Here is a 12,546-nt window from a genome sequence, read left to right on the forward strand (position 1 = left end):
AATTGATATACACCCGCCCCCATTTTTTCCCCGACCTTTCTTCGCTAACATCAACATTCCTGCCTTTCTCTCCTTCCACATTTCCCCCTCCAAACTCTGCTCGCCCCTAATTCCACACTGTCCATAACTCTAATGATCCTTTACCGGCACTCATCTCTTTTCATCCTTCTTCAGCCCGACCATCACTTCTTGCCAAATCCATCCCTTTACCTACGTCTGTCCTCCCCATTCCACACCATTCACACACATATACTCTCCACATTACAATAAAAGCAAAATACTGCAGATGCTGGAAATCTGAAATAAAAACAAGAAATGCTGGAACCACTCAGCAGGTCTAGCAGCATCTGTGGAAAGAAAAGCTGAGTTAACGTTTCGTGTCAGTGACCCTTCACCGGAACTGACAAATATTAGATGTGGCCTGGTCCAATCTAGACCTCCTTTGTTATCTCTTGCCCCACCCACACCTCACTTGCTTATAACCTGTGACTTTTCTAATATTTGTCAGTTCCGATGAAGGATCACTGACCCGAAACGTTAACTCTGCTTCTCTTTCCACAGATGCTGCCAGTCCTGCTGAGTGGTTCCAGCATTTCTTGTTTTTATTACTCTCCACATTATATGCTCTTCCTTTCCCCTTATTCCTCACTGCTCCCTTCCCAGTATTCCACATTCATCCATCCAAAGTTTCTGCACACCTCCCTCCCCACCTATCACTTTCCTTCCTCTCCTTCCACACCTTTCCCACCCCAACTTCAGGATTCCTTACTTCTCCACTTCCATGCCCCTCGCTCTGAACTTTACATAATTCTCCATTCCTGTCCTGCCACGGCCCTCCCTCTTCACCTTCCACATTCGGTCCTTTCCCTTCCTACCACACCCCTCCCTCTTCACATTCCACATTCTCTCCCTCCCTTCCTACCACACCCCTCCCTCTTCACCTTCCACATTCGGTCCGTCGCTTCCGACCACACCCCTCCATCTTCACCTTCCATATTCGGTCCTTCCCTTCCTACCACACCCCTCCCTCTTCACCTTCCACATTCGGTCCTTCCCTTCCTACCACATCTCTCCCTCTTCACCTTACACATTCCGTCCTTCCCTTCCAACCACACCCCTCCGTCTTCACCTTCCACAATCGGTCCTTCCCTTCCTATCACACCCCTCTGTCTTCACCTTCCACATTCGGTCCTTCCCTTCCTTCCACACCCATCCCTCTTCACCTTACACTTTCGGTCCTTCCCTTCCAACCACACCCCTCTGTCTTCACCTTCCACATTAGGTCCTTCCCTTCCGATCACAGCTCTCCCTCTTCACCTTCCACATTAGGTCCTTCCTTTCCTATCACACCCCTCCCTCTTAACCTTCCAGATTCACTCCTTCCCTTCCTACCACACCCCTCCCTCTTCACCTTCCACATTAGTCCCTTCCCCATCTCTCATGCCTCTTCCTCTGCACTTCTCGAAACCCTCTCTTCCTCCCTTTCCCACGCGTCACCCCCCACCTTCAGCATTCCTCCCTTGCTCTTTAGGCCAAGCCCCTCCCTCCGGAAATAGAACTCAACTTTGCACCCCTCTTACCAATCGTTATCATTCAAACCATCCACACCCTGCCTGTGACCTTCCAAAAGTCTTACTTTCTCCATTCAAAATCCCTCTCACTCCTCATCGACAGCATATTCCTTTCTCCATATAATCCGTCACTCCACCTCCGTCCACGTCCATCCCTTTCCCTCCATCCACATCCCTCCCTTTCCCTCCATCCGCATCCCTCCCTTTCCCTCCATCCTCGTCCGTCCCTTTACCTCCATTCGCATCTCTCCCTTTCCCTCCATCCAGATCGCTCCCTCCCCCTCCATCCACATCCCTCCCCTCCCCTACACCCACATCGCTCCCTTGCCCTCCACCAACATCCCTCCCTTCCTCACAATATACATCTATCCCTTCCCCTCAATACACATCCCTCCCTTCCCCTCCATCCAAATCCCTCCCTTCCAATCTCTGGGTCATTATCTCCAGATTACTGCCCGAGCCACGTGCAAATTGGTTTAGGGATAAAAAAAAATTAGGGAAGTAAACACGTGGCTAAGGGAGTGGTGTGAGAAAGAGGGGTTCCATTTCATGGGGCATTGGCATCAGTTTTGGAACGGGGGGGGATCTGTACCGATGGGACGGTCTCCACCTGAACCGATTTGGAACCAGTGTTCTAGCGAAAAGAGTAAATGGGTGGTCTCTAGGACTTTAAACAAGTGAGTCGGGGGGAAGGGAAAGGGAAAACGACAGGGAGTATGATGATAAATAAAAAGGTAAGCAGCAGGTTAACATGCGTGCAGGAGGGTTTAAGTTCAATGCAGACTATGAAAGAAGCAGAATGGAAGGATAACTCAGGAGTTATTATTAGAGATGTTGGAAATCATGAGGGTAAGAAAGCTAGCATAAAGGCACTTTACCTGAATGCTCGTAGCATTCGTAACAAGGTTGATGAGTTAACGGCACAAATCATCGCAAATGAATATGAGTTGGTAGCCATTACGGAGACATGGTTACAGGTTGGTCACGACTGGAAGTTAAATATCCAGGGGTACCAGACTATTCGGAAGGACAGACAGGAAGGTAAGGGAGGTGGTGTAGCTCTGATATTCAAGCACGACATCAGGGCGGTGCTGAGAGATGATATAGGTTCAATGGAGAATGAGGTTGAATCCATTTGGGTGGAAATTAGAAACTCTAAGAAGAAAAAGTCACTGATAGGCGTAGACTATGGGCCACCAAATAATAACATCACATTGGGGCGGGCAATAAACAAAGAAATAACTAATGCCTGTAAAAATGGTAAGGCAATCATTATGGGGGATTTTATGTTACATGTGGATTGGTCTAACCAGCTCAGTCAGGGTAGCCTTGAGGAGGAGTTCGTTGAGTGTATCCGTGATAGTTTTCTTGAACAGTATGTAATGGAACCGACGAGGGAGCAAGCTATCCTAGATCTAGTCCTGTGTAATGAGACAGGAATAATTAATGACCTCATAGTTAGGGATCCTCTTGGAAGGAGTGATCACAGTATGGTTGAATTTAGAACACAGATGGAGAGTGTGAAAATAAAATCCAATACCAGGGTCCTGCGCTTGAACAAGGGGGACTACAATAGAATGAGGGAGGACTTGGCTAAAGTAGACTGGAAACAAAGATTTTATGGTGGGACAGTTGACGAGCAGTGGAAGACTTTCAAAGCAATTTTTCAAAGTGCTCAGCAGAAGTATATTCCAGTGAAAAGGAATGACGGGAAGAAAAGGGGTAATCTGCCATGGGTGTCCAAGGAAATAAGGGAGGCTATCAAATTGAAAGAGAAGGCATACAAACTGGGCAAAAACAGCATGAAATTAGAAGATTGGGAAAACTTTAAAGGTCAACAGAAAGCCACAAAAAGAGATATAAAGAAAAGTAAGATAGAACATGAGAAAAAAAAACGAGCACAGAATATAAAGACAGATGGCAAAAGTTTCTAGAAATATATAAAACGAAAAAGAGTGGCTAAAGTAAACGTTGGTCCTTTAGAGGATGAGAAGGGGAATTTAGTTATGGGATATGTTGAAATGGCTGAGGCATTGAACAGGTATTATGCATTGGTCTTCACAGTGGAGGACACTAATAACATGCCAGTAATTGACAAAGAGACGAACGTAGGTGAGGACCTGGAAACAATCATTATTACGGAAGAGGTAGTGTTGGGCAAGCTAATGGAGCTAAGGATTGATAAGTCTCCTGGCCCTGATGGAATGCATCCCAGGGTACTAAAAGAGATGGCGGGAGAAATAGCAGGTGCACTGGCGGTAATTTTCCAGAATTCGCTGGACTCTGGGGTAATCCCAGCAGATTGGAAAACAGCAGATGTGACGCCAATGTTTCAAAAGGTAGGTAGACAAAAGATGGGGAGATATAGACCGGTTAGCTTAACCTCTGTAGTGGGGAAGATGCTTGAGTCCATTATCAAGGAAGAAATAGCATGGCATCTCGAAGGAAATTGTCCCGTTGGGCAGACGCAGCATTGGTTAATGGGTTCATGCTTGACAAATCTTTTGGAATTCTATGAAGACATTACGAGCAAGGTGGACAATGGGGACCCAGTGGATGTGGTGTACCGAGATTTCTAAAAGGCCTTCGACAAGGTGCCGCACAAGAGGCTGCTGCATAAGATAAGGATGCATGGCGTTAGGGGTAAAGTATTAGCATGGATAGAAGATTGGTTGACTAACAGGAGGCAGAGAGTGGGGATAAATGAGTGCTATTCTGGCTGACAATCAGTCACTAGTGGTGTGCCTCAGGGATCGGTGTTGAGACCGCAATTATTTACAATTTATATAGATGATTTGGAGTTGGGGAGCACGTGTAAGGTGTCAAAGTTTGCAGATGACACTAAGATGAGTGGCAGAGCAAAGTGTGCAGATGACTGTGAAACTTTGCAGAGGAACATAGATACATTGAGTGAGTGGGCAAAGGTCTGGCAGATGGAATACAATGTTAATAAATGTGAAGTCATTCATTTCGGTCGGAGTAACAGTAAAAAGGATTATTACTTGAATGGTAAAAAGTTGAAGCATGCTGCTATGCAGAGGGACCTGTGTGTCCTTGTGCATGAATCGCAGAAGGTTGGTCTGCAGGTACAGCAAGTAATTAGGAATGCAAATGGAATTTTGTCCTTCATTGCTAAAGGGATTGAGTTTAAAAGCAGAGAGGTTGTGTTGCAGCTGTATAAGGTACTGGTGAGGCCGCACCTAGAGTACCGTGTGCAGATTTGGTCTCCTTACTTGAGAACGGATGTACTGGCACTGGAGAGGGTGCAGAGGAGGTTCACTAGGTTGATTCTGGAATTGAGGGGGTTGGCTTATGAGGAGAGACTGAGTAGATTAGGATTATATTCATTGGAATTCAGAAGAATGAGGGGGATCGTGTAGAAACATGTAAAATTATGAAGGGAATAGATAAGATACAAGTAGAGAAGAAGTTTCCACGGGCAGGTGAAACTAGGACAAGAGGGCATAGCATCAAGATTAGAAGGAGCAGATTTAGGACTGAATTAGGAAGGAACTTCTTCACCCAGATGGTTGTTAATCTATGGAATGGCTTGCCCAGTGAGGTAGTTGACGCTACTTCAGTAAACGTGTTTAAATCTAAGGTAGATCTTTTTGAACAATAAGGGAACTAAGGGATACGGTGAGAAAGCGGGTACGTGGACCTGAGTCCACGAAAAGATCAGCCATGATCTTATTGAATGGCGGAGCAGGCTCGAGGGGCCGGACGACCTACTCCTTCTCCTAGTTCTTATGTTCCCACCTTCAACACCTTCACTGTCTCTCCTTCCATACCTCTCCCTTCAGCTGCTCCACAACCCTATCTGTGCCCTTCAATAATCCTCCTTTCCCTAATCCCAACCATGCCATTTCTGTCCTTGCACATCCAAGCTACTGACAACTACTTCCTCCTCCTTCCACATCCCGTCTTTCCACTTCTTCCACATCCCACGTTTCCACTCATTCCACATTCCTCCCTTCCACTTCGTCCACATTCCTATTTGCCCTCCTCTCCATTCCAGTAAACCTTCCCTGTGTGAATTCCAGTTGGGAGGATATCCCCTCTCATCCTCATTTAGGACGACATTATAACATGACATTCTGTCCTCGGCCTTGTGTTATTTATATCGGTGTGTGTTGTGGACGGACTTTTTCTCTCCGACAAGAGGGCTGGCCAGCGGATGTGATGTACAAGACAGTCATATTTGAAAGGATAGCTCTGATCCCAGTTCCTGGTTCTTTGCGAGCGGTGATAATTAGCAGAAGTAATTTGTACAACGGCATCAGGGTTGCTTGGAACATTATCGTTGTTTTAACCCTCAAAAAGTGGATTGAATATATCAGGGTGCCCGGTCCTGAAGAAATGAAGCAACGTCTGAGCACCAAGGATGTGAAGTCGTGTCTGGGCCCAGAGATGTGAACTGGTCTCTGGAATACCAGGATGTGAACCACTGTCGGTCGCCGAGGATGTAACAATGTGCCTTGGTTCCGAGGATGTGACCAAGATTTTTGGGTCACGAGATTGTGAAGCAGTGTCTGAGCCCCGAGGATGGGCACCAATGGATATTCCCCGAGGATGTGACACAGTGTCTGCAGCCGGAGGGTGTCAGCAAGTTTCTTGTTCAGTTTCAGTGACCCTTTGGCAAATGTCTGAGAAACTGGGAGTTTGCACTGTGCGAACCCAATATTTTTCATTCCACTTATGAACACTGGGTCTTGAAAGGGACCACTGAAGTAGTAAAGGAAATTGTTTCTTTCCCCGTTGAACCTCCCTGGTGCCCCTTCCTTTTCCCTGCAAATTCCATCTCGCAGGCGCGCATCAGATCCTCGACCACAACAGGCCGCAGTGGCTCAGCTCCACTGTTAAACTGTGCTCTGAGGTCAAGGTCCAGATGAGCCCTGGACTGAGGGGCTGCAAAACTGTGACACATCCAATTATGAGGACTTTGCTGCTTGGAACAAACAAAGTAAGACAGCAATGTAACCAATACCCAAGTACAGACCACCACACCGCCCCCATTATGGTTTATGGAATAATAGGACTCGGATGCAAGATTCTTTCACGTGTTGGCAAAAGGCACAGTACAGCTGTGGTTGCATGGTCGAGTGGTCGAAGGCGCTGAATTCAGGCTCCAAACCCGTGCGGAACGTGGGTTCGAATCCCACTGCTGCCACCGTTTTGTGAGGCGGCCTCAGAAGCTTGTGAAAAACAAATGCAGCATTTAGTAAACTGCGTTTCATCAAAAATGTCCTTATTTCATGAGTAATAAAGACAGAAATGTCTGGAAATACTCAGCAGGTCAGGCAGCATCTGTGGAGATAGATGCCGAGTTAACATTGCAGGTCTCTGACCTTCTGAAGGAACGTCACGGATCTGAAACGTTAACTCTGCTTCTTATGCAGACATGCATGAGTAGGCCACACAGCCCATCGAGCCTGCTCCGTCATTGAATAAGTTCGTTGCTGAACTGATTACTCCACATTTCCACCTATCCCCGATAACCTTTCACCCACTTGTTTGTCAGGAATCTATCTACCTCTGCCTTAAAAATAATGAAAGACTCTGCCTCCACCGCCTTTTGAGGAAGAGAATTCCAAAGACTCACGGTCCTCTGAGAGAAGAAAAAATCTCCTCATCTCTGTCTTAAATGGGCGACCCTTAATCTTAAAGCAGTGACCACTAGTTCTAGATTATCTCACAAAGGAAGACATCCTTTCCACATCCACCCTGTCAAGACTCCTCAGGATCAAGCTGCTTGTTACTCTTCTCAATTCCAGCGGATGCAACCCTAGCCTGTCCAATCTTTCCTCATTGGACAGCCCGCCCTTTGCAAGGAATAGTCCAGTAAACCTTCTCTGTCCTGCCTCCAACGCATCTACATCCTTCTTTTAAAAAGGTAACTAGTACTGCAGACAGTACTCCAGATGTGGTCTCACCAATGCCCTGAATAGCTGAAGCATAACCAGCTGCTTTAGTATTAAAGTTCCCTCGCAATAAATGATGGCATTATATTAGCTTTCCAAATTAAATGCTGCACCGGTATACTAATCTTGTGCGATTCAATCACTGGGTCACCCAGATCCCTGTGCATGTCAGAGCTCTGCAATCTCTCACCATCACATTTGTCTACATTATACTCCATTTGCCAGATTTTTGCCCACTCACTTAACCTATCTAGATTGCTTTCTAGTCTTCTTATGTCCTCTTCACAAGTGACTTTCTTACCTATCTTTGTGTCAGCAGAAACTTTGGCAACCAGACCTTCAGTCCCTTCATCTGATTAATTTATATAAGTTGTAAAATGGTGAGGCACCAGCACAGATCCCTGTGGCACATGACTCGTTACATCTTGCCAATCAAAAAATACGCATTCATGCCTACTTTCTGTTTCCTGTAGCCAGTCAATCTTCTATCCATGCCAATATGTTATCCCCCACACAATGAGCTTTTTATTTCTTGCAATAAGCTTTGATGTGGCAACTTGTCAAATGCCTTCTGGAAATTTAAGTATAATGCATCCACCGGTTCACTTTCATCCAGAGCACTTGGAACTCCCTCAAAAAGCTCCAATAAATCGGTTTAATATGGTTACCCTTTCACAAAGCAATGTGGACTGTGCCTGATTTCCTTAAATTATTCGAGGTGCCCTGCTAGAACGTCTTTAATAATAGCTTCTCACAGTTTCCCTCAGACAGATGTTAAGCCAACTGGCCTGTAATTTCCTGCTTTCTGTCTCCGTCCCTTTTTCATGAAATGAGTTACATTCGATATTTTGCAATCTACAGAACCTTCCCCGAATTTGGAAAATTAAGACCAACACATCAACAATCTCACTGGCCATTTATTTTAAGACACTAGGATGACGTCTGTCATAACCGAGGGAGTGTCAGCCCGCAGCTCCAACAATTTGTTCAGTACCATTTCCCTGGTGATTGTAATATGATGATTTGGCGATTTCCTCCCTCCCTCTCTTTCATTTCCTGACTAGAGCTAATTCGGGAATGGTACTTGTATCATCTACAGTTAGAAGGATTCAAAATACTTGTTTAATTCATTTGCCGTCTGCTTATTAAGCATTATGAATTCCCGAGACTCACTTCCATAGGACGAACGCTCACTTTGTTAATGTTATTTTTCTTTTTTCTTGAAAAGTATCCATAGAAACTCTTGATACCTGTCGTTATATTTCTAGCTAGTTTTCTCTCGTACTCGATTTTTTTGTCCTTCCTTATCAATCTTTCAATCATTGTTTGCTTTTTTATGTTATGTCCACCCTGCTGACCAACCACCCATCTTTGCATAAATACATGTTTTTTTCCGCAATGTTTTATACTGTCTTTAACTTTTAGTTTAACCACGGATGGCGGGTCCTCCCCTTGAAGTTTTCATTTCTGGTTGGAATGTATCCATTATGTCTATTCTGCTTTATTCCTTAAACGTCTGCCACTGCACCTCGATTGACCTGCCCTTAACTTAATCTGCCAGTTCACCTTTGCTTTCATGCACTCAACATTGTCCTTGTTTAAGTTTAAAATACTAGTCTTCTACCCGCTCCTCTCTTCCTCAAACTGAATGTAAATTTCGAACATACCATGATCGCTGATACCAAGGAGTGCCTTAAACTATGAGGTCATTTATTCATCCTCTCTTGTGGCAAACTCCAAGGTCTAGCATAGTCTGCTCTCTGGTTGATTCTGGAATGTACTGTTCCAAGAAATTATCCCGAAAATATTCTATGCACCCCCTCATCGAGGCTACCTCTGCCCATCTGATTTTTCCAGTCTCTATGCAGGTTAAAACCCCCATGATTATGGTCGTACCTTTCTGACAAGCGGCCACTATTTCCTCCTTTATATTCTGTCCTACTGTGTGGTTAATGTTAAGTGTTCTGTACGCCACACCCACAAGTGACTTCTTGCCTTTATAATTGCTCATTTCTGGCCAAACTGCTTCTATAGCAGTTTCCTAAACTGAGGTACTCCATCTCTATTGCACTAATATCATTAAGTAACTTCCCCTCCACGTTTTCCGAGCTTCCTGTCCTTCCTAAATGCCATGGACCCATCAATACTCAGGTCCTCCTAATCTGTGTCACCCTGAAACCGTGGATCAAGTGTGGCAAAGAAAAAAAGTTCTGGATTGCATTAGGTCAAAGGAAATGGCTTATTAGGTCGCCATAAAAAGTGGATTGGGAGCAATTTAGAGTCCAAAGAAGGACCGAGAAACTGATAAAGAAAGGGAAAAGAGATTATGAATGTATGCCAGCGAGAGACATATATAACAGATTTATGTATCAACCTGCAATTCGTTGACTGTGGGAGAAAACTGGAGAACCCGGCGAACACCCACACAGTCATCGGGAGAACTTACAAACTACACAGAGGCACGACACAAGAATGAACCCAGGTTGCTGGAGTTGCGAGCCTGCGGTGCTAACCACTGCGCTACTGTGCTACTTTGCTGGTTATGTGAAAATGAAATATTAGCAAGGATGAATGTGAGTCAATTGCAGGTGGAGGAAGGAGTGTTTGTGGTGTCGAATGAGGAAATGGCAGAGAGACTAAACAATTACTTTGTGCCCATCTTCACCGAGGAAGAAACAGAAAATCTCCCAGAAATACGAGGAAACAAAGGGATTTGTAAAAATGAGGAATTGAAAGCAATTAGCATCAATAAAGAGGTAGTACTCGAAAAATTAATTGGATTGAAAGTTGATAAATGCCCTGCACCAGATAAGCTGCACACCAGTTGATTGAAGGAGGTGGCTGTAGAGATAGTGGATGCATTGGTTGTTATCTTTCAAAATCCTATAGATTCTGGAAGTGTTCCTGCAGACTGGAAAGTAGAAAAATGTAATCCCACTATTTATGAAGGGAGCGAGAGTGAAAATGGAGAATACAGACCTGTTGGTTTGACTGTTTTATCTGTAAAGTAAAATATAAAATGGTAAGAAAAATACTTAGAGTATATTGATATACTGGTCAATAGGAGTTGTACGCATCAGTTGTAAAAAAAATCTCCACAAATTACAATGAGAAGTGGATATCTGAGAACTGAACCAGAAGTGTGTTTCCCTCAGGGAAAATGTTAGAATCTGTGATAGAGGACGAGGTAACTGGACTCTTGGAAAATAATAATATGATTGGACGGAGTCAACATGGAGTTGTAAAGGCAAATCATATTTGATAAACATGTTGGAGTTTTTTAAGGATATTTCTTGTAGCACAGATAAAGGTGAACCAGTGGATGTGGTGCATTTGGCTTTTTAGAAGGCTTTTGGTGTGGTCCCACACAGAATGCTAGTAAACAAAATTAGTGCACATTGGATTGTGGGTAATATACTGCAATAGATTAAGAATTGGTTAACAGGCAGAAAGCAGAGAGTAGGAATAAATGAATCATTCTCAGGATGGCAGGCTGTTACTTGTGGTATGCCGCAAGGATCAGTGCTTGGGCCACAGCTGTTTGCAATCTATATAAATGACTTGAATATGTAAATCAATTGTAATATTTCCACATTTTCTGGTGCTACACAAAACTATGAGGGGATTTCGACAGGCTTCGGGAATGGGTAAGAACATGGCAGATGGAATATAATGTGAATAAATGTGAAATTATCCACTTTGGTAAAAAAAAATACAGAAAGGCAGTGTATTTCTTAAATAATGAGAGATTAGGAAGTATTTCTGACCAAATAGCTCTGGGTGTCCTTGTTCAGGAGTCAATAAATCTAGTATGCAGGTGAAGCAAGCAATTAAGAAGGCAAGTGGTATGGTAAAGATGCACTGTTTCAATTGTATGACGCCTTGGTGAGACCGCGCCTGGAGTATTGTGTACAGTTTTGGCCGCCTTTTCTCAGGAATGGTAGACTTGTCACAGAGAGAGTGCAAGGGAGCTTCACCGGACTTATCCCTGGGCTTGTGGTATTGTCTTATAAGGATAGATTGTAGAAACTTGCCCTGCATGTTCTAGAGCTGCGAAGAATGAGGGGTGCTCTCATTGAAACTTACAAAATTCTTACAGGGCATGAGAGAGTAGATGCAGATAGGATGTTTCCTCTGTCTGAGCCGAGAACAATCTCAGAGTAAGGGGAAGGCCATTTAAGACTGGGTGAGGAGAAACCTCTTTACTCAAAGGGTGGTGAATCTGTGGAATTCTCTGACACAGAGGGCTGCGAAGTTCAAACAGTGATTATGTTCAAGACAAAATTCGATAGATGTCTGAACCACAGCAACATCAACAGTGGCGTAGCGGCCAGCACCGAAGCCTCACAGCTCCAGCAAGCTGGATCCGGTCTGGGTACTGCTTGTGTGGAGTTTGCAAGTTCTCCCGATGACTGCGTGGGTTTCCTCCCACATACCAAAGGCATGCAGATTGATAGGTAAAGTGGCCATTGAAAAAATTGCTCCTCGTGTAAGTAGGTGGTAGGAAAATTGAGGGAATTTGGGGATATGAGAGGGGGTGAAATTGGATTAATGTAGGATCAGTAAAAATTGGTGCTTGATTGTCGGCGTGGACTCGTTGGAGCGAAGGGCCTTTTGCAGTGCTGTATCTTTCTATCCCTCTATCTATCAAGGGGTATGGAGATAGTTGGGGAAAATGACGTAGATTTGGATGATCAGCCATATTTCGTTTGAATGGCTGAGTAAGCTATACGGGCCGAATGGCCTATCGCTTCCCCTATTTCCTATGATCGTATGCAGCCATGTCTCTGTAATGACTATCAGATAGTACTCATTTATTTATTTATATTTGAACTCTCAGTTCAACTGTTTTGTTCCGAATGCTATGTGCATTCAGATACAGAGTGTTTAGTTTTATCTTTTTTTTTTCTATTTTTGTTACCTCTAGCCTTATCTGTTGATTTAACCTTAGATTTGCACGCTCTATCCCTTTCTGCCACAGCCTGTTTATTATTTACCATATTAATACTGCTCCTCTTGACTTGTCTCTACACCTTGATTTACAATGTCTTCTT

Source organism: Heterodontus francisci, chromosome 21 (genome assembly GCF_036365525.1).
Source record: "Heterodontus francisci isolate sHetFra1 chromosome 21, sHetFra1.hap1, whole genome shotgun sequence".
Lineage (NCBI taxonomy): Eukaryota > Metazoa > Chordata > Chondrichthyes > Heterodontiformes > Heterodontidae > Heterodontus > Heterodontus francisci.